Genomic DNA, 26265 nt, shown 5'->3' on the forward strand with positions numbered 1-26265 from the left:
TCACACTGTTTTTTGGTTCATACTCTCAAGGCTTTTGCCAGGGAAGGCAACTCCTCTTTCTAAAATAGTAACCTGATTTGACAAAAAGTAAAAATTTTACTATAGCTTCAGTTAACCTCCAGGGTCCCTTGAAATGCTTAATTGTATATACAAGTACTTAAGAAAGAATACAAATGAATACAAAAAAATAAAGTATACAGTGTCATTTATTTTACATATGGGTTTTGTTCAAGGGGTTTACAGTTTTTTTTTAGATCTTAATGGAGTAAAACCTAATTATAATGCTGCTTTAGTAACGTAGGGCTTCCAAACTGACAGATAGATTGATATAATATGTAGACTACATGGAGTATTGGAAGATTAAGTTTGACATGCAGCACAAGAGCATTTGTGACAAAGTAGAATTTTTCCAACATTTTAAATTGAAGGCCAATTACAACACTTGTGGTTCTGGTGGAACACCAGACCCTGAGCACACTGGGAGTGGAAGGTCTTGCCTCCAACACACTCGTGGAACTTGATGGTGTCTTTAGGATTGCTAAAAATGCCATCTGCTTTACCAGTACAGAAACCTTCATCTCCTCCACTGCCCCCATCACCACCACCTTCTCCACCACTGCTGCTGTCTCCACCGATATTGGCACAGAAACCTTCACTTCCGGTGTCACTGGTGGGTTGTCTCCACCGATATTGGCACAGGAAACTTCATTTCCGGTTGTCACTGGTGGGTTGTACCAGGTCTTGGTGGCTGGTGGAGTGCATTCTAAAAGAACAAAAAGACCATTTCAGAACATCATCATAAGCTGTTTTTGAATGTAGAGGCAAAAACTATAGACCTCCTCTTATATCAGTTTTGTTCTCCAAGAACTTGAGCCCTGTGAGAGTTCCAAGTTATGGTTGGGAAGAATGTTACAAGGGGACAGATGTCCAAAGCAAGCAGGAAGGGAGAACAAGGGCCATTGGGGTCCTAGCAGGATGTCAGCCCTGGGCTTATGCTACGTTTCCACTGAGGGAGAAGTGAACCCAACCCTACCATGATTGACCAAGGATTTTATGTGGGGGACTAATTAATACTTGTGTTTTTGTAGAGGAAGCTTATCCATATTTCTGTCATAAGTAATACATCTGCATTTTGTCATCTTGTTAGCCGCAAGTATTATACTTAGATTTTATCATCTTGTTATGTTTTGTTTTTTATGCTTTATTTTTGCTTGTTTCCATTCAACATTGCTTTTTCTCCCCTTTTTCTCCCTCTGGCAATTCAGACATTTTATATTTCATTTTACTCTATTACTAGAACCCTCTCCACCACTAGAATTTGCTACCTCTTACTCCCTCACTTTATAATTTGAGCCCATCTTTTTATAATCATCTCTTAACAGGTTTTACAATTTAAAAAATCAATTATTCTGTCAATTTCCTGAGAGTAGAGACATACGGAACCCTCATATCTTCTACTTCTCTACCTCCATCTTTAGCCTTACCCCAGGGATGCTTAACCAAGGAACATGCAAAGCCATGTGAAGAGCAGGGGTTTCTCTCCTCACACTGCTGAGTCATGGACCAATCAGCAATGTGAGCCGTTGTGCCTGCTCTTCTTCAAGACCTACCTCCAACCCTCCCCACTAGCACCCAAAGACAAAATCTGTAACTAAAGCAGGTGGGAAGTGGCTAACTGGACTGCTTATGTCTAAGTTATGATATGGTGCACTGCACTGACAGGCAAGCTGTCTAGTTTAGAGAAAATGTCAGCACATGCATCAGACTCACTTTCAAGATATCAGATTCTTCCTCCCAGACAAAATTTTCCTGAGAAGAAAGGCCCACCTCTAGGGTATAAGGTGGATTCAAATCTTTGCCCACATAGCTACTGAACTTAGACTGGCCTCTTGATTGAAAAAAGTATTTCTAAAAAGCCTCTTCCTGTAAATCTGTCCCTTTTTCACATGATGCTCTGTGGCTGCCTCCATGCACTCTTGTCCCTCTGCAGTTGCCATTCTTGCAGCTTGACCTACATCATCTTTAGAACAATGTGGTGAACTTAGTAGTGATGCACCTGAGGACAAGCCCAGGAGTGACTTCAGCTTGATTGTGAGTGAATATTTGCCCTTATTGCAGAAGGAGCCTAAGAAGTCATCCAGATCAATGGCCCAAATCATGGCCCCACCAAAATTGTTCTCCTTGAGAAAGTCAACCTGCAGACACAAAGAGCACTTGGTAGCCAGAATCAAATGGCATCTACACAACAAAGAATGGAGTACAGGGTGACAAGGGGATATAAGGGAGAAAATTGCAAGTGGGTTGAAACCCTATGAATTTTTTTTTTTATGAAAGGATATGTGCTTTGTGAATTCAAGGTATGATTGTCTAACTCAGTTCTATTTTTGTTTTCTTGCTCCAGTTAATAAACTCTTGGGTATTAATATAAACAAAGCTAATATTTATTTAATACTAGTAGTCCAAGCTAAGCTACATTTTAACATTCATTACTTGCTTAATCTTCACAGGAACTACTGGGTAGATCCTATTATTACTACTCTTTCACAGATTTCTGGGAACTCACCCAATCCTAGATCAGGACTTGAGAACCAGGTATATCTGACACCAAAGTCTAGACTGTTAACCACTGCACCATACAGCCCCTTTCTCCTCCATGTTGACCACTTTTCTCCTGACCAGGATTCTGTAAAGATGAACTGACAGAGCAGTGCGATGGAAAGAGCCTAGATTCTGAGCCAGATAACATGTTCAATTACTGCCTTTGCATTCTCCAACTATGTACCCTTGGATTAGTCACAGAATCTATGAACCTCAGCTTACACATCTGTAAAATGGAGATGCTATTTCTTACTTCACTGGATTGTGTAGAATCAAGTAAGATAATGGTTGCAAGGCATTTAGGTAAAAATGTAAAGGATTATTTTCATTATTGTCCATGAAAATGTTGGTCTTAGATTTAGCTTATAACCATTTCACATGAATTAGTATAGATTCATATTGGACAAAAATTGGGCAATAAATTTTAAACATATTAGAATATTATACTATATGTCAGTGTATTCTCCTATATATTGTACACTGTATCATTAAATCTATATTTAATCATATTGTTTTCTCTGTCTTGGTGGAAAGGTAAGTCATAATGAGGTTGGTCTACTCCACTTTGTACATATTTAAAACTTTGAAACCACTTAGGATTTGAAGCTAGAATTGTAATTTTTTACACTGTTCATACCTTATATCCATAGCTCTTAATATTGTCATAGCCAACCCACTCAGGGTTTTTATAAGCATATGGAACTTTTTGGTCTTCTATCCAGGCATTTGTGACTTCACTTAGGAATGTGCAGATCTATGGGGGGAGTGAAGAAGGAAACATTGAGTATGTCACAGATTATGTCATGTATTGGAGGAGAAAGGACTTAAATGGGAGAAAAATAGTAAGAAATGGGAGACAGATGGAAAAGGGGGCATTGTGAAATATCTACTTTAATTTCACATATTTCTCTAGAAAGTGATTTTGTTTCATAAAATGAAGACACAAATTTATATGAAACCAGGTACAAAGAAGTGAAATTCTAATTCTATAACCACAGGTTAGTTGAGAAATGGTAAGCATGACCAAATGTGCTGAGGTCATTCTTCCACAAACACTCGAGTCTTTGGCAAACACTGCTAACTATTCACCTATCAGTCTGAATTTTTAACACAAGATTTGAGTACATGCAATCAATTCAGGTTGGAAAGAAGATCCAATTATATGCCATCACTAGGCTAAACTACTGAAATCCTTCTCCATCTATTTACATGGATGTAACAGAATTCAGTATAGCTTTGGACTGTAGAAAATATGGTCCCATACACTTTAAAACCCAAAAAGGAAATTCAGCTTGGTTTTTTTAAGTGAAAAGTATTCCACAGTCATCAACCTGCCTTTCCACAGGCTGCTATGCTCAGAGCTGTTAGATCTGTGAAAGCTGGGATATAGGATCTCAAGAGCAGAGGAGTAACAAAATGACTTGGAGAGTGGAAGAATTTTCCCCAGGGCATTTTAGCCTGAATTAGCTGTGTTAGTTACCTCATAGTAAGTCCAGAATCCAGCCTCACCTGTGTAAGGACCAGATGACCCTGCTCCAGAGACTGGGCACAGACTGAGGTGTCAGAAGTGCTGAGCCAGAAAGTCCTCCCATAGGTGAGGAACCCCATGATGAGCTTCTCTGAAGGGACCCCATTGTCTCTCCAGGGCTTCATGGCATATTCCTGCAGAAGGTAACACAGACATTATTCCTTACCAGTGTTTTCTCCATATGATTAACAAAGTCTAGCTAATTGTCCCCCAAAGAGAAACCCTGTTTTCCAACAACCAAGGTTCCCAATCCCTTCCCTGTCTTCCGTCTGCATATGATTTGGATCTTTTCTTTTTTACACAGTTGAAAGAACATATGTCGCCTTGATCCTTGGATCCTACATGCAGGGGGCTGTTGTGTCTTGTACTCGTGTCCCAGCCATGATGGAAGTCATAGGTCATCACACTGATGAAATCAAGAAGCCTGGAGCAAGAGATTTTGAGCCATCAAGATCCTGGGAGCATTGTCTTATGGACAATTTAAGAGCAAGAAATGGTAGCTGTGGAAACTCATGATGTCAAGTAGATATCCATATGGCCCCACTAATGTGGCTTCCTGGGTGTTATCTTCTGTGACTTCCATAGGGCTAGATAGAAAGTCTCCTTTACTTTCTTGAAATAAACAGGGCAAATCCAGAGCAGAAGGTAAGAAAACATGGTAGTTAGAGCATGTGTCTCAGAAACACATGTCTCTAGGGCCATAGTTGCAGGTGAATAGCTCTCTTATTGTTTTGTCAATAATAGCTTTTTAAAAAATTTTATAGCCTTTTCAAAAGAAACTGTTAATGAGGTTAGCTGTTACATACAAAGATTTTCCAAGGTCTTGAATCTTGTTCCTCTTTCCCCCAAAGCCTACTACAGTGACAATTTAAAGGGGTCACCACCTTATCCCAGAACCACTTCAAACATTGTTGGCAATTGATGGTACCAACTTTCTCAACATTATGTTTACACAACTACTTGGAATGCTTTCTACCAAAACGTTTAGGTATCTCTGCTCTGGGATTTGGAGAACCTGAGAGACTCCTCACACTCACTTTCCAATCTCTGCAATTTCATATCCCGCATCAATGGTCCCTTTGCCTGCAGACACAGCTGCTGTGATCAGCAGTCTGGGTTTTTCTCTTTCTTTAGCCTCTTCTTCAAAAGCCTGTAGCATTTCCTGGAGAGAAGAGAGGGTGAATTTTAGTGGCTGTCTTCATTATGTATTTCCTATGGTGAGTACTTCTTGAGATGGTTTCCAGCTCACAGCAATTCCCCATTTCTGGAAATAGCCCTTGAAATATAGGGATAGATTCTGGTAAGGTATAACTTGGAACAAAGATAAAAACAGTAAGAGTCCTTGAATCTAAGTCTCATTTAATGACAATTCTAGAGAAAAAGACCAGGAACTCCTGGCAGAGGATCTAGAAACTCTCTTCCTTGCTGTGACTTCGTTCTCCCTTTTGAATCTCTATCCTCAGCATTTGTTCTTTCCTGCCTCTAGGCTTTGCAAATGCTTTTATCGCTTCCTTAGAAAATTCTTCCTATCCTTTGTATTCCTGGTTGCTTTTATATCTTCATGTTGTTGCTCAAATGTCGCTTCTCTGAGTAGACTCCCCTGACCATCTTATTTGCTGCTATCATTGCTCTTATCATGATTGACAATTACTTATTCATTTATTTGTTTGTTTTGCTCTGTATCCTCCACTATGCTGTAATCCCCACAAGAGCAAGTATCACATTTATCTTACTCACTGCTCTGTATCCAGTGTGAAGCACAGTGTCTGGATCATAGAATGCACTCAATACTTATTGAATGAATGACATAATGAAAGGTTCCTTCTTCTTGATTCAAGAATTTCTTGGAAGAGAGGATTCAAGATGGAAGTATAGAAGGACTCTGAACTGACTCCTCCCATGGATACAACAAATCTACTACTACATATGGAAAAATTCCCTCCAGAAAGGGCCTGAAAACTGGATGAATAGAGTCTCCACAACAAAGAGTAAAAGGACAGCATTGAGATGGGTAGAAGAAACAGAGATACAGTCACATCAAGGAAAAACCACACTCCAGCCACAGTGATCCACAATCATGAAGTATAACAAAGGTACAGTTACCTGAAACTAACACAACATTGTAAATCAACTATACTCAAATAAATTTTTTTTTAAAAGTACAGTTATTTTCCCTGAGGAATAAAAGTTTCGAGTTCCACATCAGGCAAACTAAGCCTTAGATCCTTCTCAGGAGATATAAACCCTGCCCTCCCCAAACCACTGGGTTTAAAAACCAATGTGAAATACTCCCAGGAAAACCATAGAACTACAGGGAAAGGAAAACTCATTTTTAAAGGGCCCACACACAGTCTCTCTTGACACAAAAACCTGCACAAAATCACCAGATTGAAAAGTGCATGGACCATAGATGAAAGGGACACACTTTCTAATCCTGAAGCATCTGCTATAGAGTAAGGACCAGCTGGGATGATCCCTGGGGACTGAGACCCTAGTGGGAGCTATTTTTGCCATCTCAGGCTACCTTACTAATACTGGCACTGGTGGCACCATATTGGAAATCTCCATCTAATCTGTGGGTGCACACTGCTAAGAGCCCTGCCTACCTCTGTGTTTTGGCAGTGCCTCATAGCCAGCCAGGAAATAACCCTGCTGGGCACTGGTGGGCACAGCCCCACTGCAGTTCTGAGGGCCAGCCCTATCCCCCAGCATATGACAGCCCTGAAAATAGTCTTTGCAGCCATTATATGGCCAGCTCTGCCCACAGGTACCCAGCAGCCACCATGGATGAGTCTCACAGCCATTCTGGGACCAGCCAACCCACTAGTAACTGGCAGCCACCATGACTCGGCCCCACAGGCATTCCAGGGGCTACCGCTGACCACCAGCATCCAGCAGCCACTATGGTGAGACCCCATAGGCAATTTGCAGGGCCAATCCCGCATACTAGTGTGCTGTCATAGTATCTGTGACCCCACAACAACAGGAAAACATATGCAGCCCACATAGGGGACATGGCTTGTGCACATTGCTCTGGTGGCCAATTAGGATAGTTCTTCTGAACTCCACAGGACATCTCCTATATAAAGCCAGTCTTTCAAGACTGGGAGTGGTAGCTGATTTACCTAATACATCAAAACAAACACAGAGAATTAGGCAAAATGAGTAGACAGAAGAATATGTTCCAATCAAAAGAACAAGACAAAAATCTCAGAAAAAAAATGAAATGAAATGGTGATAACCAACCTACCTGATAAAGAGTTCAACATAATGGTCATAAAGATGCTCCCTGAACTCAGGAGTAGAAGGGAAGAACACAATGACAGCATCAACAAAGAGATAGAAAAATATTTTTAAAAAGTAAACAGAAGTTATAACTGAACAGAAAAATACACTAGATGTGTTCAACAACAGATTACAATAGTAGTCAAACAAATCAGTGAGCTAAAAGGCAAAGCAATGGAACTCATCCAGACAGAGCAGCAAATTGAACAAAAAATTTTAAAAAGTGAAGATACTTTAAGGGACCTTTGGTACAACAACAAGTAGCATAACATTCACATTATAGGGGTCCCAGAAGTAGAAGAGAAAGAGAAAGGGACAGAAAAACTTATTTGAAGAAATAGTAGCTGAAGAATTCCTAATCTGGGGAAGGAAACAGACATCCAGGTCCAGGAAGCTTGGAGAGTTTCGAATAAATTGAACCCAAAGAGACATGCACCAAGACACATTGTAATTAAAATGGCAAAAGTTAAGGAAAAAGAATCTGCTGCTTTTAGGAGAGCAGCAAGGGAAAAACAATTTGTTACATACAAGTGAAACTCCATAAGGCTATCAGCAGATTTTTCAGCAGAAACCTTACAAGCCAGTAGGAAGTGTCATGACATATTCAAAGTACTGAAAGGAAAAAACTTCCAACAAAGAATTCTCTACCCAGCAAGGTTATCATTCACAATTGAAGGAGAGATTATGAGTTTCCAAGATAAACAAAAGCTAAAGGAGGTCACCACCACTAAACTGGCCTTATAAGAAATGTTTAAGGGACTTCTTTAAGATGAAAAAAAGGCACTAATTAATAATTTTTAAAAATATGAAAGCAAAAATCTCACTTGAAAATGTAAATATATTTCTTAAAAAGTAGTGGATCAATCACTAATAAAGTAAATGTGAAGGTTAAAAGACAAATGTAATAAAATTCACTAAAATTACAATAATCAGTTAAGAGTTACATAAAATAAGATGTAAGCAAAAGTATAAAATGTGGGGCTTCCCTGGTGGCGCAGTGGTTGAGAATCTGCCTGCTAATGCAGGAGACACGGGTTCGAGCCCTGGTCTGGGAGGATCCCACATGCCGCGGAGCGGCTGGGCCCGTGAGCCACGGCTGCTGAGCCTGCGCTTCTGGAGCCTGTGCCCCGCGACGGGAGGGGCCGCGATAGTGAAAGGCCCGCGCACCGCGATGAAGAGCGGTCCCCGCACCGCGATGAAGAGTGGCCCCCACTTGCCGCAACTGGAGAAAGCCCTCGCACGAACCAAAGACCCAGCACAGCCAAAAATAAATAAATAAATAAATAAATAAATAAATAAAAATTAAAAAAGAAAAAAAAGTATAAAATGTGGGAGAGATTAAAAGGGGATATTTACATAGAATGTTATATATGAACTTCATGGTAACTACATGAAAAAAAAACTTTAAATGTAAATGGACTAAATTCACAATCATAAGACATAGAATGGCTGAATGAATAAAGAAACAAATCCATCTATATGCTGCCTACAAGAGACTCACTTCAAAAATAAAGACACACGTAGACTGAGGTGAAGGGATGGAAAAAAATATTTCATGCAAAAGGAAGTTAAAAAGAAATTTAGAGTAGCTAAACTCATACCAGAGAAAATAGACTTTAAAATAAACACTGTAATAAAGACAAAGAAGGGCATTACATAATGACAAAGGGGTCAATCCAATAAGAAGCTGTAACATTTGTAAATGTATATGCACCCAACAGAGGAGCACCAAGATATATAAAGCAATTATTAACGTACTCAAAGGGAGAAATTTAAAGCAATAATAATAGTAGGGGAGTTATCACCCCTTACATCAATAACAGATCATCCAGACAGAAAATCAAGAATAAAACAGTGGACTTAACACATTAAATCACATAGCTTTAGAGATATATACAGAACATTCCATCCAGACTAGCAAAATACACATTTTTTTCAACTTCATATGGAAGGTTCTTCATGATAGATCACATGTTAGGTCATAAAACAAGTCTCAATAAATTCAAGATTGAACTTATATAAAGCATCTTCTATAACCACAATGATATGAAACTAGAAATCAATCATGAGACAAAAATGAGAAAAACAACAAAATGTGGAGATTAAACAACAATGCTATGAATAACCAATGGACCATCAAGAAAATTAAAGGAGAAATCAAAAAATACCAAGAGACAAATGAGAATAGAAATATGACATGCCAGAATCCATCAGATGCAGCAACGGTGGTTCTGAGAGGGAACTTCATAGTAAAACAGACCTACATCAAGAAAAAAGAAAAATCTCAAGTAAACAATCTAACTTTACCAAAAGGAACTAGAAGAAGAACCAAAAAGATCAATGAAATTAAGAGCTGTTTCTTTGAAAAGATAAATAGAATCAATAAGGCATTAGGCAGACTAACAGAGAGAGAGAGAGGGAGAGAACAAGTAAATAAAATCAGAAATGAAAGAGGAGAAGTTACAACTGATACCACAGAAATACAAAGGATAATAAGATACTACTAAGAACAATTGTAAGCCAATAAATTGGTCACCTAGAAGAAATGGATAGATTTCTAGAAACATACAATCTTTCAAGACTGAATTATGAAGAAATGGAAAATCTGAATAGACTGATTACTAAGGAGATTGAAACAGTAATCAAAAATCTTCCAACAAACAAAAGCTCAGGACCACATGGCTATTTATTTATTTATTTATTTATTTATTTTTAGGATTTTCTTATTTATTTATTTATTTATTTATTTATTTTTGGCTGTGTTGGGTCTTCGGTTCGTGCGAGGGCTTTCTCCAGTTGCGGCAAGCGGGGGCCACTCTTCATCGCGGTGCGGGGACCGCTCTTCATCGCGGTGCGCGGGCCTTTCTCTATCGCGGCCCCTCCCGTCGCGGGGCACAGGCTCCAGACGCGCAGGCTCAGCAATTGTGGCTCACGGGCCCAGCTGCTCCGTGGCATGTGGGATCTTCCCAGACCAGGGCTCGAACCCGTGTCCCCTGCATTAGCAGGCAGATTCTCAACCACTGCGCCACCCGGGAAGCCCCCACATGGCTATTTAATACCTATCTTTCTCAAACTCAATTGAAAAGGAGGGAAAATTTTCACACATTTTACGAAGCCAGAATTGCCCTGATACCAAATCTAGACAAGGACCACACACACAAAAAAACTATAGGCCAATACCCTTGATGAACATAGATGCAAAAGTTCTCAATAAAAATATTAACAAACCAAATCCAACAATACAATAAAAGGATCAGATGCTACTATCAAGTGTGATTTATACCAGGGATGCAAGGATGGTTCAGCACCTACAGATCAATCAAGGTGATACATCACATTAACAAATGAAGGATAAAAAACATATGATCATCTCAATAGATGTAGAAAAAACAGTTGATAAAATTCAAGATCCATTTATGATAAAATCTTTCAATAAAGGAGGCATAGAGGGAATGTATCTCAACATAAAAAGGCCATATATGATAAATCTACCTCCAATATATTCAATAGTGAAAAGCTAAAAGTTTTTCCTCTAAGATCACGAGCAATACAAGGATGCCCATTCTCACCACTTCTACTTAACATAGTGTTTGGAAGTCCTAGCCACAGCAATTAGGCAAGAAAAGTAAATTAAGATATTCAAATTGAAAAGGAAGAAATCAACTGTCACTATCTGTAGACGACATGATGCTATATATAGAAATCCGTAAAGACTTCACCAAAAAAAAATTAAGAATAAATGAATTCAGTAAAATCGCAGAATACAAAATTAATATACAGACATCTGTTACATTTCTATACAATAATAATAAACTAACTAAGAAAGAGAAATTAAGAAAACAATCCCATTTACAATTGCATCTCAAAGAATAAAATAGCCAGGAATAAATTTAACCTAGGAGGTGAAAGACTTGTACTCTAAAAACTATAAGACATTGATGAAACAAATTGAAGACAATGAAAATACATGAAAGTATAAGCCATTCTTGTGGACTGGAAGAATTAATATTGTTGAAAAGTCCATACCAAAGCACTTCATAGATTCAATGCAATCCCTATCAAAATACCTATGGCATATTCACAGTATTGGAACAAATATTCTAAAATTTGTATGGGACCACAAAAGACCTTATATTCTCATATCATACTCCCTGATTTCAAACTATACTACAAAGCTATAGTAATCAAAACAGTATGGTACTGCCACAAAAATAGACACATAGATCAATGGAAAAGAATTGATTCCCCAGAAATAAATCCATGCATGTAGACAATTAATCTATAACAAAGGAGCAAATAACATATAATGATAAAAGACATTTTCTTCAATAAATAGTGTTGGGAAACTTGGATGGCCACACACAAAAGAATTAAACTCGACTACTCTCGTATACCATATACAAAAAATAACTCAAAATGGATTAAAGATGTGAATTCAAGACTTGAAACCATGAAATTTTTGGAAGAAAACTTAGGTAGTAACCTCATTAACATTGGTCACAGAGACATTTTTGGGGATCTGACTCCAAGGCAAGGGAAACATAAGCAAAAATATACAAACAAAATTACATTAAACTAATAAGCTTCTTTACAACAAACAAAACCATCATCAAAACAAAATTCAACCTACTGAATGGGAGAAAATATTTGCAAATCATATATCTGATAAGGGGTTAATATCTAAAATATGTAAAGAATTCAGAAAATTCAAGACCAAAAAACCCCAAACACTCCAATTAAAAAATGGGCAGAGGATCTGAATCGATATTTTTTCCAGAGAAGACATACAGATGTCCCACAAGCACATGAAAGGATGTTCAACATCATTAATCAAAACCACAATAAAATATCCTCTCACAACTGTTAAAATGGCTATTATTCAAAAGACAAGGAATAACAAATGTTGGACAGGATGTGGAGAAAAGAGAACCCTCATACTTTGTTGGTGGGATTATAAATTGGTGCAAGCATTGTAGAAAACAGTATGGAGATTACTCAAAAAATTAAGGATAGAACTACCATATGACCCAGCTATTACACTTCTGGGTATTTATCCAAAGAAAATGAAAACACGAATTAAAAAAAATATGTTCCCCTATGTTCACTGAAGCATTATTTACAATAGCCAAGATATGGAAGCAAACCTAAGTGATCAAAACATGGTATACGTGTGTGTATATATATATAAATGGAATTCTATTCAGCCTTAAAAAAGAATGAAATTCTGCCATTTGCAACCACATGGATGGAACTTGAGTGTATTATGCTAAGTGAAATGAGTGAGATGGAGAAAGACAAATACCATATTATTTTAATCATAGGTGGAATCTGAGGAAAAAACCCAGCAAACAAACAAAATAAAACAAAAACAAAGTCATAGATACAGTGAACAAACTGGTGGTTACCAGAGGGGAAGAGGGTTGTGGGGTGGGTGAAATGGGTGAAGGACATTAACTGCATGGTGATGGCTAATAACTAGACTTATGACTGTGATCACTCTGTAATGTATACAGATGTTGAACTATCATGCTGTATACCCGAAGCATATATAAAAGCATATATATTGATGAAGCATATATATTGACGAAGGAAGTCAATGACAGAACAGATGAAGACTTTGCTTTTGGCAGCTGTGGAGACCATGGTGGTGAATCTAGGCAGAGAGTTTGTCTGTATTAACATCACAGATCCAGGAATAATCCCCACAACATCTCTGATATCAATTTTTATTATGCATTTTATAGTAGCCACCATTGGATTTTTACAGTTAAGGTGAACTCAAAGTGTTAATGTTAACTAGTAGATAAGTGTTTATAATTAAAACTTTATTTTCTTCAGTATACCCATTCAATAATATTCTCTATTTATTTATAATATCAATGGTACATGTGCACTTAAATTATTAGTGAGATCTTTCAGGGGCAGTGGTTTAGATATCACAGTTCTTTGATCCTAAGATGTTCATTTTTTATATTTACTGTTTCTAAAATTAAGATGTGATTTATAATATGTGAATACGTTTAATGAAGCCCTTCTGACTCCCAAAGATGTGCTATTAAATATACTGAGTCTTGTACTTAAAGTTGCCTTGAAATCTAGAAAAATTAGTTCATCTGTCATAGTCAGCAATTTTATACTCTATAAACACATTTTTAAACCCTCTTGGTTAGTTCTTGATTATAACGAGCCTGTGGTAAACCCTTTGTAACCTGGATCAAAACCTCCCTAATTTATCTTCTTTTTTTTCTTTTCTTTTTGCTTTTAGTTCAGGTATTCAATAGCAATTAAGTTTTTTTTTTTAATTGAAATAAACTGACTAGTGCAAACTTAGTTACCTAAAAAGGGAGGGGGGACATATTGTTTGGAGTTATGGGAATTGACCTGCAAAGATTTTCCTATATAAGTGATTTGTGAGCAAGATAAGAAAAAAACTCTACTGGTGGAGTGGACTTGAGGCAGAAGAAATATTGATCAAATACCAAAGGTGAGAATTAGCTTGTTACCTGATAGGTAACTGCCAGAAAGTTCACTTGGCTATTTGAGAATAAACACACTCATTGCAACTTGTTCCATCATTGCATTTTAGGAGTAGCTGCCTACCTCTGAAGAATTTTGGAGGGAAGAAGAGAGAGGCAAGTTACTTTTCATGTCAAATAACTTTGTGATCTCTAATTTCAAAATAATTATAGGAAGGCCTTACTTTCAGAATTTAAAAAGTAGTTTACCACTGACTTGCATAACTTTTTACATACAAATCTAGTCTAACCTCATCATCTCTTTTTTCCAACTCAGAATCAAAAAGCCTGTGAGGTTACCAATCCTTTCTCACTGCTTCCCGGAAGAAAAGCCTATGACTCAACCCAGGGCTCATATTCTCATGAGGACCCAAGTGCTTCTCCATCACCACGCCAGTTCTTTCTCACTCACCATTCTTCACATTCTTTTGAGTGTTTGCCCACCATTTTCTCCATACTATTTCTATGTTTCCACATCTGCTGCAGTCAGCCCTTCCCACCTGCAGACAGTATCTTCTTAAGTACCAGTCTCTTTCCCCCTGGAATATCCATTTTCACCTACCCACTGGTATCACATTTTCCCACCCCAGCCTGAAGGATTCTTCCTTTTGCCTCCACCCTCATATTCTGGCCATAGAAAGACTTACTTCTGAGTGCCAAAATTCCAGCCACCAACAGCCAGCAAAGTGACCAGATCTCTGTTGCTGCAGAAAGAAACAAACAGACACTTTTTAGTGAGACCTCTGTGAGCTTGCAGGATACAGGTACTGCAAAAACAACTCTGCTATCCTCATTCTTGACTCTCTGGGAAACAGGCAGCCACCAAGTACAAGCTCTAAAATCCCCATGGCAAGTGCGCCTCTCCATCTGCCCACGTTAGTCTTTACATCATAGTTTACCATACATGTGTCAGAAATCTGTGTATTATTTTCAGGAAAAAACTATCTGCAAGGGACTTTACCTCTCAGAATCTTATGATATTTGGGAATAAATTGGAGACTGAACTTGGGCTCTCCATTATCCCTCGCTGACTCCCACTCACCATGGATTCAATTCCCATTGAACAGTCTTTCAGGGTTTGGAACTGAGTATACAGGACATCAATATCATTCCATTCATAGGGAGCAATCTTGTTGTCATTCATGGTGGCAAAGGCACATATCAGGTGTGTGCACAGACATGGGTCCACATCCTTGGGGAAGAACTTGGCTGGTTCTGGTCGATACTGCGACCAGTTGGTAAAGTAGCACACTATCTTATAGGCTGAGCCTATGAGAGAAAGCAGCAGCCATTGTGGTGCAAGTCTCCACTGTCTGTGTCACTTGCTGATGACCTCTTCAAGGGGAAGGGCTACCTAAGTGTTCACATGACAGATACCTGGTAGATACTGCTGCACTCCTTTCCCAGGCCTATGAAGGACCTGGCTAAACAGTCATGACACTTTTGTGAACAGAATCTCAGCAAGACCTATGCATCTTTCATGACTCAGAAAGCTTTAAATCAATTCAAGTCAACACATTAAATAAAATCAATTCACCATCATAGCAGCAAGTGGTGAGGTTAATTATGCTCCTTGGGTACTATTCATAACTTCAAGGACTACTCAAGTTCATTACCAATAAAACAAATACCTTTTGTAGATGGCATATGATGTGACTGATGCTTTATTTAGAGGTTTTATATGCATTGTTTTACTTAAATTTTAATACCCATACGGCCTTATGGGGGAAACATTCTCATTTTTAGATGAGACTCAGAACTACTCAAGACTGAAAGATTAAGATGAATACCAATTCATTCATCCATTTATTCCCCAAATATTTATTGTGCATGCACTATTTCCAGGCAGTCTTGCTCTGAAGCTCACGCTCTTCCCACTCTCCTCTCCTGAGTCCCCATATCTGGGCCTTAGTAATATTTCACATCCACAGACCAATGCTTAGTTATTAGAAAGAATGTGAGGACATTTGAGGGGAAAAGAAGACAACACAAAGAAGAGTATAGACTACCAGGTAATAGACACTATTCTTGGCATTAGAATATTGGTTTAAGTTCTGGTGCTGAACAACCAAGGACAAGTCGCTTCCCTTCTCTGTGCTTTAGTTTTCCCACCTATAAAATGAGGCATTCTGGATTAGATGAGCTATATGTCCCCTCCCAGTGTTGACTTTCTGAGATCAAGCAAAACAGGCTGGGGCTAGTCCTAGTCCTGACATCACAAAACAGGTCTTAGTCCTGACATAGCAAAAGGAGAAGGAAATGCAGACTTGGAAGAAAGGAGGGAAAGAGGCGTAACTATCAGGAAAATTGGAGTGTGGATAGGAGGCTGTGTTACTCCTTACCTAGTTGTACCTGCAGCAGAACAGCCAAGCTTGAAACAAACAAAGAAACAAAATACAAAAACCAGGCATCCTCAGATGGGTTTCCCAGTTAGGACCTGCTGTACTCAGGAGACTTCCAGGACATCAAGGGCCTTTGGATTTATCAGTGGCATTTCCCCAGGACCCCATTTCATCACTCTCAGGCGTGGATCCCAAGTTCCTCTATCCACAGCCTGAGGCATGGGGGAATCCCCTATGTACAAGGCTCACTGAAACAGAAACCTGCCCTCCTCCCCATCCCCAGGGACACCCCATGACCTGTGGGAAGGAAGAAGGACAAAAAGAGAAGGAGACTCACAGGCCCAGAGCAGCATCCTTCCCATTGTGCCTACACACTGACCACCTTGGGCAGCCTCTTGACCCAGCCGTATATAAGGAGAAGACCCCTTTTATCACTATGGGAACAGCACAGCTGCCATCTCATGACAACAGGTGCCCAAGGGTGTCACGTTCATATCGCCACCCATCCCATTTCATCCAGATTCATGAGAATCTAAGCGGGAGAGAATCCAGGAGAGTTCCCTCACCAGCCCAGGCCTGGCTACTCTGACAGAACTGCTTACAATTGGAAGCCTTAGCTCAGCACTGAGGTCAAGTCCCTCAGGGGATGTGGAAGCCGAGAGAAGGAATGAAGGGCACAGTGTTAGAATCAGGGTCCCAAGGTACAAGGCCCAGGGCCAGAAAAACACATGGTGGGAGGGTTTAGTTGTGATGTTAAGCATTCATTTAAGGCATGTAACTTTCTTCCTACAGGACCAGGCCCTACTTTTAAGGCCAGTGGCAAGGGTCCTAGAAGGAACCTGGTTCATGGAAGGGGCAGGATTAGCCCTGCTCATCTTCTCCCCCTTGTCTCCTAGTGATTTTACTACCACAGTGCTGGAGGGGAAGGACAGGGGCAGACATAGGATGCTGCAGCTCCCAGCTCTCCCCCCTTATTCCAGTTCAGGGAAGAGGTAGGGAGAGAGAAGCTGCTGCCAGAGAAACATGGACCTTGTACCTCTGCCCTCTCCTCCTCATTCTGGGAGGAGTGGTGGCATTAGGTGTGTAAAGAACATTGTGTCCTATTTTTGCTAGAGCTTGACTCCTTAGGAAAAACATATGAGATTGGGGTTTTGGTGGGGTGAGAGGTGTGGCTGGGAGAGTAGTCAGTGCTACAAGGAGTTGCAGAGGTCAGGGCCTGTTTTATCTCACCTGATGTCCCAAGGCCATAGACTTGCCACTGCCAGCAGCCACATCCCTCAAACCTGGGCCTAAGCCAGTCCGGCAGATAAGAGTGGGCACAGGTGCAGGGGCAGCTGTCAGCCTTGGCCTTAAAGCAAGTCCCCAGGCTGAGCCAAGAATTTCTTCAGTGTATCTGGCCTCCTTTAAGTCATCTTGAGTTCATCTTTGGATCCCTGGAAGTTGACACAGACTAGGCACTTGATACAAGTTGGTTGAATAAATGGATGTCTCTTCTTCAACAGTTCTGGTGTTGGGCAATCTCATGGTCAAATATCAACAACCAAGCTATTCCTGACTCTATTCATTATCTGTTGCTGTATAACAAATTATCCCCAAACGTAGACACTTAAAACAATAAGAAATATGTATTATTTCATATAGAGTCTATAACTCAGGAGCAGCTTGGCTGAGTGGTCCTGGATTGGGTTCTCTCATGAGAACTGCAGGTTGCAGTCAAGATGTTGACTGGAGCAGGGGGACTTCCCTGGTGGTTCAGTGGTTAAGAATCTGCCTTCCAATGCAGGGGACGTGGGTTCGATTCCTGGCCAGGGAACTAAGATCCCACATGCTGCAGGGCAACTAAGCCCGTGCACCGCAACTACTGAGCCCACGCGCTTTGGAGCCCACGCACCACAACTAGAGAGAAGCCGCGTGCCACAACGAAGAGCCCATGCGCGGCAGCAAAAGATCCCACTTGCCGCAATGAAGATCCCGCGTGCCGCAACTAAGACCCGACGCAGCCAAATAAATAAATAAATATTTTAAAAATATATATATATAAAAGATGTTGACTAGAGCAGTTATTGAAGGCTTGACTGGGTCTGAAGGATTCATTCCTAAAATAACTCACTCACATGGTGGGCAAGCTGGCACTGGCTGTTGGCAGAAGATCTCAGTACCCCTTGTGGCCTCTCTTTAGGGCTGCTGGAATGTCAGCTGGTTCTCTCAGGGTACGTGAACCAAGAAAGAGCATGATAGAAAGGTCTGAGCCCCACATCAGGCTCCCCAGTCCGGTGACCTCGTGACCCTGTGGTCACTGGACAGGGGGTGGGGGTTTTGACTAGACAGAATCTCTGCCCCTCTTACCTGTCTTGATGTTGCCTTTCCTTTATATCCTTAGTTGTAGAAAATCTGTTTTGCTAGTCTTCAGGTCATTTTCAGAGCTAGTTTTTTTTTTTTTTTCAACATCTTTTTTGGAGTATAATTGCTTTACAATGGTGTGTTAGTTTCTGCTTTATAACAAAGTGAATCAGCTATACATATACATATATTTCTATATCTCCTCCCTCTTGCGTCTCCCTCCCTCCCTCCCTTCCTTCCTTCATTCCTCTATTTATTTTTTTGTAACAATTTTGAGTATCCTACAGGAGGTAGAGACTCCAGTTCTCTCAGATTTTCAAATATGTCTAAGTCTGCTGATGGTGGAAACTCCTGTATCAAAAGGAAAGACACTCATGATGCTTACCAAGCTGCAGCTGCAGCAATACAACCAAACCTGTAAAAAGACAAGAAACAAATCCATGACTCAGCTCGGGGCTTCCCAGGGAAGCTACAGACCTGTTGCACTGCTGGGTAACTAACAATCAACAGTCAGCTACTGGTGAGTCCTGTACAGATCTTCCTCTCCACAGCTTGTGCCTAAGCCACCCTGGGGAGGAGGGGGTCCTGGAGCTGCGTTCCCCACCACCTAGTGAGTGGTGAGTAGAAAGAGCATGGGCTCTGAGCAGACACTGTTGTGCTTGAAGCCTTGCTCTTCTCCTTCCAGCTGCAGGATGCTGGATATCTTGTCACACAACACCTAACCTCAATTTGCTTACTGACAAAAATGGGGAGATTAAAACCCACTTCAAAATATATTGTGAGGATTAGATGAGATAACCGAAGTGACATTACCTAACGTACAGTCAGAATAAAATAAATGTGTGTTAATTAAACCAGTGGCCTATCTACCTGGCACAGTCATCAAGGCTCCAATGGACTGGATTCTCACTTTCCGACAATGACCTTAAGCCAAGATCTAGCTTATCTACTCTTGTTTTAGCTCAGCTGTATCTTTAGTGGGGGCAAGAGCTGAAAAGCTTTGCATTCTAGCTGAGGCCCAGGATGTCCCAGAATCTGTTGGATCAGCTGCTACCACTGGTGGTGTTCAGCATCCTCAGGTGCTCATGGACCACAGCCTTCCAAAGCTCTTTGGGAGTGGGGCGTTGCCAAGTTAAGGATCTGAGCACTGAGGGGAGCGTTAGTTCTTCCTCTACAGAAGGTGGCACTGGGCAAGATATGGGTGGTGAGAGAGGTGATAGATGAAGGAGTAGAATCATTGTAAAAGTCATTCTATTAAGTGGGACATTGCAGAGAGAGAGGCAGTGAGATTTAGATTGGAAGCAACAGAAGCAGTGCTTTGGGTTAGATGCATTCAGGGAATGCCTGACTTGCTAGGGCACACCTGCTAAGCCTTCGAAATTCAGAACTTTGTTACTTAGCACTTCCTATCAATGTACAGATGGTGTCACTCTTTTTATTCTGGAACCTGGGCATGTATAAGAGAAAGAAAAAGCCAGCAGCCTGACAAAGCAGGGACCTAATGGGATGGCACATGCCAGGACAAGAGAGAAATGACATAGAAAAATCCAAACAAAGTCTTTTTACATGGAAGCAAACTTCTGGGTCCCTGCTTTCTGATGCTTGATGGAGAGTATTCTCTGGATTTAGAGGAGAAGAGGGAATTGGGTCTGTGCTACTTACCAGTCCAAAGCAGCATCCTTTCCATCACTGCTGCAGTCCCCAAAGAAAGACCTGGCGTCCTGTCGCTTTGTGTAAGATCTGAGCTGAGACGGGCCTCTTTATCTCTGTGACAGTAGAACAGCCTATTGTGTTGTCAACTCCTCACCTGCTGTGGCCAACTTCAGAGGACTTGTTCATAGAATGCATCAAATCTTCTCAAGAAGATAAAATCCTTTTGCCATGTCTTTGACCGTGAGAGGGACAGGGAAGGAGGTCTTGGTCAACATGGCCACCAGGACTGTGGGGAGCTGTTTTTGTGGTTCCTGTGACTTTTGGATAGTAAAGAGGAGAGTCACAGTGGAACTAAGAAAGAGGGAAGCTGAGAGCTCCCTGATTTGGGTTAGCTCTAAATTCTGGGTATAGGAGTGTTTCACTTCTGTTTAGGTTTCTCGGCCATGACCATGAGCTAAGAAAATGGCTAGGGTCCTAAGGCAGAAGCTCTACCAGGAATGAAGAATATGCATCTCTCTGGAGTTGTGTCTCCACCAGGTACAGGAACCTGAGGAACCCCAAATGAGGGCTGTGGAACAGAGGGGCCCTGCCAGCAGACATCTCTTCCTCAAACAAAGGTCTGATCATTCTCTCTCTTTTTCTAAACCCATTGTGGTTCCCATCGATTAGATAATAAAGTCCAGACTTTTAGCAAGGCCCTGCTCATCTGATCCAATCCACCTGGCAGCCTCATTCCCTGCTATCCTTTCCAGGTTCTGTGTGCTCCAGCCAGTTCAGATTCTTTGCTGATCTGCAATGGCACAAACTCTTCCAAGCCTCTGTGTTGTTCTTACGTTGTTTTTCTGCATGAGATGCCTTTTTACTTTCCATACATGATGAGTTACTACTCCTACTTCAAGGTCTAAAGTTAACACAATTTCCTCTGTGATACCTTCTTCTTTCCTGACACTCTCAGGAAGAATTCACTGTAACAGCATTAATCTCACTTGTATTGTATATCATTAATTTAGTAATACAAGTTTCTGCTAAGTACATCTTTTCTGCGAGACATCTAAGATCTGGGGATTTAAAGAGAAAATAACACAGTCTCTTTCCTCTAGGAGATCATAATCTAGTTGGGTAAATGGGTAAAATCCAGTGCACTGTGTAATGCATTATCAGAGATACAAAGTATTGTACCTCTTCATAGAGAGTGGGAGGATAGGCAGAGGAAAGGGAGAAAGATGTCAGGGATCAGGGAAAATTTCATTTACACAAACCAAGATTTTGATTAATAGTTTATGAATAAATTAATGACATTTGACCTGTGATGACCCCATTAGAAATAATTAAATGGAAATCTCTTTTATAAGTATAACCCAAATATAGGCTGGGGTCCCATGTGGCCACTGTCTTCATGAATTCAATTTAAAGAGCACATTATGACTGCCAATAATAATTAAAGGATAATTCCAATCTTTATATCTCTTTAGGAATATTTTTAAAACTCTAATTTGTAAGCATAGGCAACATTTCTCAGAATCTCCATCCTACATTCCTCTCTAGAGATGTTGCTCTGGAACATCTCCCCCAAAAAACCCCAGATCTCTAACTTTACCTCCACCTTCCATAGCTTCTACCTCTTCTCACTTCCCTGTTTCCTTGCAGCTCTCTATTTAAATACTTTTCTCTTTCCTCCTACCTTTGTGGACCTGCTGCTCTCTCTCAATCTATTGATATTTCCCTCTCTCTCCCTCTCCTTCTTCCCCTGTCTCTCTTCCCAGTCTTCAAATACTCTATCTCAGAAGAGAATATGTGCAGGTAAAGTGAATATGTGAAGCAGCCTGAAAGTACTGGTAGGAATGAATGGAGTCTGTGAAATGTCCCATAATATTTAAATTTATTACAACTGTGTTGCTCCCTTACAAAAACAAACAAATGAACAATAACACTACGTTCTGATCAGATTTTGGCCTTCCAAGCACCTTTTTGAAATGCTCTCTAAGGATTCTTTTTTCTTCTCCAAAATTCTTCAGTCAGCAATTGATCTGGCTCACGTCTTTTTTAAGAATTGAGAGAAAATAATTTTGGAAGAGAGAGTGCTGGGAGGGGTGAAAACCTCCAACCACGACCATCATGTAGAGACCACTGTGTCCTTGACACCCATGCTGCATGCAGCCAGATACTGCCTCTCCTGTTCTCTCCCATTGATTAAAAGAGCCTCCAAACAGCTGTTGCTAACTTTCAATTTAGGATAAACTACTAAATTGTTTGTTGGAAGGAGTCTCAAAAATGTTTGGAGATTTCTGATTTCTTAGGTTCAGGAAGAAAAACACTCTAGTGGGCAGAAGGAATCAGGATAGTTTAAAATGCTGCCCTCAGCCACAAAGGCATTAGGGCAATTGCAGAGTCCTTGGGGAGGTTGCAGGCAGGTGCAGGCATCTGCCTTGCACTAGTCTAAGTGGAGAGGGCAAAGCCCACATGATTGTTGGCCACATCGAAGACAGAGTAATACTCCTTGAGGAAGACATTGCCCAGAATCCACAGAGGCTCCCCGCTGGAGGAGGGCAGGTAAGAGGCCTCAATCCCCAGCATGCAGTAACTATTGTTCTGAAGAGACAGAGGACATGAGGACATCACCAGTTGCACTGCAGAGGCCTTTCCCATGGGAACGCCCCCCACCCTATATTCCGTGATGCCTGGGGGTCCCTGACTTCTTGTTCACCCTCAGCCCTGCCCCTGGTGATTGCCCATAGCAACCCAGATGTGAGCTGGGACACAGACCAGCCTTGGGCCCATCCAAACACACAATCCAGGGACCCTGGGGTGAATACGTATGTTGAAGACATAGGCAGAGGGAGGCAGTGGGAAATGGGACCCACTGATGATGAAGGTGATGGTGGGCATGCTCTGCACGGAGTCGCAGTTGACCACAAACAGAGAGAGAAGAGGCAATGCTGCAGAACGCCGGGGCTGGGGGCCCAGACAAAGGGCCCAAGCCCCCCCCCCTTTCCTGTGAGACTCTCTTCTCCATCTTCCAGCAGAGGCTGTTTCAGAGCATGGAAGGCCAGGCCTGACTCCTGGGCACAATGTTGACTGGCCCTCTTGCTTCTTGACTCCTCCCCTTAAACATACCTCAGCTCTTAGTTTTGGGGAGTATGGATATGGCCATAAGGAGTTAGGCTCTTCCAAAACCCAAATTCTAACCTCAGAAAGTACAAATTACAGAGAAAAGGCATTGGCACACATTTGTAGAAGTATACTCATAACACACTCTTATATCCACATTTGTGTATACCAGTCCATGTGCTCATCACATGCACACACACATCCACACACAGACACTTGCATGCAGGGAAAAGCAAACTACATATGTGTACCAAGGGGTGGAGATGTGGGCACAGGAGGCTCCTCAGAGTAAAACCCAAAGGTGCATTTCTAGAGAAGGAAGAAAGCCAAGTGGAATGTACAAGGGCATTGTGCCCTGACTCTATTTCACTCAGTCAAATGACAGTGGCCAGACCAACCTGAATGTGCTCCTAGGACCTACAATGAACTAGCAGCACCAGACAACCATTCAGCCCTCACTCACAGTCTGGATGGGGTTGGTATTATTCCCTCCCCTTTCCCTTCCGTGCATTGGAGGTTCATGAAATGCCAAGCTGTGTCCCCACCTGTTCTGTCCTGCCAGGGGTTCAGGTCCCCACACAACCCTTCCTCCTCCCTCTCATGAACTCAGGCACTTGGGCTCCTGGCTGAGGCTGCATGGATGTGCAGAGAAACCTTTGGCTTCTGGCTACTCACATCAGCATTCTCGTTTTCCTGGGCTCCTGTTGACTGCAGGAAGGAGGTCATGTACTGCTGGGAAACAGCCAGCAGGAAGGTCCCCATATCCACAATGGCCTGGCAGCCCTGGGAACACCAGCCAGTGGCCTGGTCACCGATGGCAAACCTGAGAGGGACACCAGTACAAAGAGAGTCAGGTGCCTCTTCCACAACCATGAGCCCTGTCCTCCCCTCATCACTGCCACCGCCGCCCCCAATCCAGGAGCTCCAATGTTCTGCATCTTCCAGGAAGCAAGGCCACCCTATGACATATCTACCCATGTAATGGTGTTGGGCCTTTGTGATTATTGGAATAATAGCCTCAGTCTTGTACTGGTGACCTCTCCAGCTCTGACTGGAAGCTCTTGGAAGGCAGATACTGTGTCTTGTCTTCTTTAATCTACTGTTGTGTGGCCCAGCACACAGTGCCAAACACAGGGCTTGAAATTAATTGATATATACAAGTTGAGCACCTACTATGTGCAAGACACTCCTATAGGGATCATGGTGATATAAGGAGGGGGTAAATCATACTTTCTGTTTTTAAGGAGCTTATTCTAACTGAAAAGACACAACACAATATGTCATGCCATGACAAACACTATAAGGCAGTAGGTGATAAACTCCATAATGTGGTACATAAAGTCCTATGTGATTCAGTCCCTCATTCCCTGTCCAGCTTTTTCTGCTGCTCTACCTCTCCTCTTCATTCTCATGTGTTTGCTGGTGCTGTCTATGAGACAAGGCACTTGGAGATACAATGGTGAGCAAGACAGACACCACAGCCTAGTGGAAAGGCCAGACACTTAACAAAAACACACATATATGAGGTGTATGTGCTGATATGTGCTGTGAAGAAAATGCAATGTTTCAGAGAAGAGGAAACTTGAGCTATTCTGGGGTTTCACACAAGGGTTGTTCTAAGGAAGTGATGCTTAAAGAGTGAGAGTAATTGGTCCATGTGAAAAAGACGCTTCTATTCCAAGCGCATGAAGCTAGTCCCCAGACATGCCAAGTTTTTCCTTTCTCCACTCCTGAACATTGGGCTGTTTTTCCAGTGCTTACCCAGTGATTTGGACATATAAATTGTGACAGGGGCACAGGTAAATACTACTGGATTAAAAGTGAGAGATCACTGTGGACTGGGACCCCAGGAGAAATTTGGAGGGGATAGGAGTTAATCCAGGCTCTGAAGTTTGCCTAAAATTCAAATAAGCATGGAGAAGAGGAGGGACACTTCAAGTGATATTAACAAAAGAAGCAAGAAAGTCATGACAAGGTGCAAGCACTTGATGAAGTCTATGCTTCAGATCAGGGAGTAGGGGAAAGGCTGTATAGATAGGTAGGGGCTAGATTCTGTATGGTCTTGAGTACAGGCAAAAGGCGTTTTGTCTTAAATTTGCATGTGATGGAGAATTCTTGAGGGCTTTGAGTGTAGAAGCAGTGGATTCATGATCAGTGGGATCTGATGTGTTGTGTTCAGGTTCAAATTTTGAAACTTGTGAAATGTGTGACTTTTGATGATTTACAAACATCTGAGCCTTGATTTCTTTATCGATGGAATGAAATACAGTTCTGACATCCTTATAGTGTTATGGAAATTATATGCAATAGTATATGTAAAATATTTAGCACAGTATCTGGCACATGGAAAGCATCAATGCATCAATAGTAACAGCCATTACTCTTACTGATGATGGAAGTGGTAAAGATCATGTTGATGGGATAACGAAGCTTCTAAGAACAAAGACGTGAAGTCACAGGGCCTAGGAATGACCAACCTGCTGACACGGCAAAGCTCAGGGACCAGTTCAAAAAGTTCAGTCAAGAGCTAGACTCCAGAGTCTACTGAGCTCCAGGACAACCTCAGCCTGGGGGTTTGATGATTCTTTAAGAAATCTGTGTCATGAGAGGAATGGGGAATATTGTCATGTTGGAGGAACATCCTAGAAGTGTCCATAATCCATTGGAACTGTCCACTCTACTTATTCCTGGATAACAAGCTGCCAGTACATTTCCCGGGTGACAAGGATCCAGACGATCTGACCAGAATAGAGTTGGGTGTCCACACCTTCCAGGATGAGCTCTCACCATATTGATAGATTGGTTGGCTGGGGAGAAAGGTACAAGAGCATGAGTTCCACCACATGAATGGGTCAGGCAGTTCCTCTCTCTCCTCCCGCCTTCCCTCTCTCCCTCA

General features: G+C 41.4%; 1 pseudogene; it reads right to left on the reverse strand.

Moving 5' to 3' along the window:
- LOC103010725 (acidic mammalian chitinase-like) lies at positions 1-25947 on the reverse strand (annotated as a pseudogene).
- Between the last annotated feature and the right edge of the window lie 318 nt (positions 25948-26265).

Source organism: Balaenoptera acutorostrata, chromosome 1 (assembly GCF_949987535.1).
Source record: "Balaenoptera acutorostrata chromosome 1, mBalAcu1.1, whole genome shotgun sequence".
In the NCBI taxonomy this organism is placed as follows: Eukaryota; Metazoa; Chordata; class Mammalia; order Artiodactyla; family Balaenopteridae; genus Balaenoptera; species Balaenoptera acutorostrata.